This window comes from Penaeus monodon, chromosome 1 (assembly GCF_015228065.2).
Source record: "Penaeus monodon isolate SGIC_2016 chromosome 1, NSTDA_Pmon_1, whole genome shotgun sequence".
NCBI classification, from domain to species: Eukaryota; Metazoa; Arthropoda; class Malacostraca; order Decapoda; family Penaeidae; genus Penaeus; species Penaeus monodon.
This window is the reverse complement of record NC_051386.1, coordinates 64,055,258-64,057,757: the sequence shown is the minus strand read 5'-3', so window position 1 is coordinate 64,057,757 and position 2,500 is coordinate 64,055,258.

The window sequence follows — 2,500 nt, the reverse complement described above, 5'->3', positions numbered from 1 at the left end:
ATAGGCGCTGCCAGGCCCTTCCGCCGTCGTGCGCTTTGGAAGGAGACTCGGGGAAAGACAGGGATCTTTGTTTATAGCATATGTATTGTGTAAATATATATATATATATATATATATATATATATATATATATATATATATAATATATATATATATATTGTGTGTGTGTGTGTGTGTGTGTGTGTGTGTGTGTGTGTGTGTGTGTGTGGGTGTGTGTGTGTGCATGTGTGTGTGCGTGTGGGGGGGGGGGGGTCGAGGATTCGGACTCGGAGGACGAAAATTCGGATTTCGATTACTCGGACCTGGAGGACGAGGTCGAGGACTCGGATGATGATGACTTAAATCGTCCTCCACCGCCTCGAAGTCCCTCAAGGCTTGTGAGATAAGGATGAGCAGGGAATGAGAAGGTGAGGAAAGTGACTTGTGACGCAGGGGAGACTTCTCCTAGGACATCTGCGTTTTGATGAATGAATCGATTGCCTACCTAGCCACTGGGTGGGCAAGCCAGCCCAAGTCAGTGCTGGTCCCAAGCCCGGATTAAATAGAGAGAATGATTACCTAAAAGGTAACCCCGGCACTCTCCGTGGAAAGGAACTGGGGACCCTACCACGTACTCACTCCAAGAGCATCACAACATGAAAACTACAGTTAAGTATCATGCTGTGACCACGGCGGCTCAGACATGAACCTACCGTAATAAAAAAAAAAAAAAAAAAAAAAAAAAAAAAAAAAAAAAATATATATATATATATATATATATATATATATATATATATATATATATATATATTATATATATATATATATATATATATATATAACACACACACACACACACACACACACACACACACACACACACACACACATATATATATATATATATATATATATATATATATATATATATAGTATGTATATATATATAATATATATAATATATATATATATATATATTTATATATATATATATATATATATATATATATATATATATATATATATATATTTATACACACACACAAACACACCAATAAATAGATAGATAGATAAATACACATATATAGATATACATATGGATGCAAAAAGTCATGCAACGCAAATCAACTGCGTTTCTAAATGCAATTCGTCCCCATCGATCCTTTCTCTTTCAAATGCAAATCAAGTGATATCAAAAAGTTCACTATTAGTAATTAACATGCAGTCGTGCTAAAGTTAAAAGTTAATGAAGATGAAGAGAGGATTAATGTTGACGATAATGATGTTAATAATTATAATAAGCGTAATGATAATGAAGAGATTATTAGTAGTAATAATTAGCAATAACAAAAATGATAAAATTAATGAGAATAATAAATAGCAATAACAATAATGATAATGATAATAAAGATAATAATGACAGTGATGATTACAATATCAGTGTTGTTAGTCCCCATAAATATTTTTCCTCTGCCTCTCGCATTCCGTTTATTTCCTGAAAATGTGAAAATCCAGTAGTGTGCAACAACAACAACAACAACAAAAGAATAGATCGACATGCTGGGCAATGACCCGACACTATAATGGATGATTTATTTTTATGTTCAAAGTGACTCTTACATAAGGGGAAGGAATGTGTTCGGGTCAATGCCGGATTGTACACGAATTCTTTATATGCTCCGTAGTATATCATATGCCTCATTTTATTATTCTCCTCTGCTGTTTTATAATTTATCTTCATTTTGTTTCGTTATTAATGTTTGGTTTCGTTTTGTATCTTGATCCATGATTGCGTGTCGTGTTCGTGATATGTTTCCTTACGTCGGGGGTTTATGAGTTACAGAAGGTAATCGGCGCCTTTTGCGATATCGAATGACCATTACTGAATAAAACATATTTTCTTTTCTAAAATACGTGTCTATCCTTCAAAATATTCATGATTGATTTAATAGATTCTGAACAATGTCTTTCCGGAGGAGGACCGCTGGCTGGAACCGATAGTCGATCGCTCATCATGCTCAAATTTCGTATCGTAAAAGTGGCATAAGTTTATTAAGGGTTTCTTTATTGGTGTTTCCAAAATCATGTTTTCCTTTTTTTCGTCTTTATTTTCTTTAGGGGGGAGGGGAATAGGCACTGTGAACCACTTGTGTGAGTGTAAAATGCTGTGTCAATGTGATTTATCAACATACTTTCATAAGAGTCAAAAATATATAAATTAATTTAGACATCGATTAATATCTAGACTTCACAACCCTATCATTTCGAAAGGCAAACACCATTATACTATAAGCACATAAATAATGTGAAGAAAAAAATATGACGAAGATGTACTTGAAACCGGTTAAATATATTGTATTGTGAAGATATTCATTCTTGTTCCTACCTCTTCTACATTTGCCAACACGAATACGGTTATGATAATGTGTATATGTGAATGTTTCTGTGTTTTAAATAGACAGTAAGGTGTTTGGCAGAAGCGGCTGCGAGAGAGAAGGAGAGAGGAATCCACGTAGCGTAG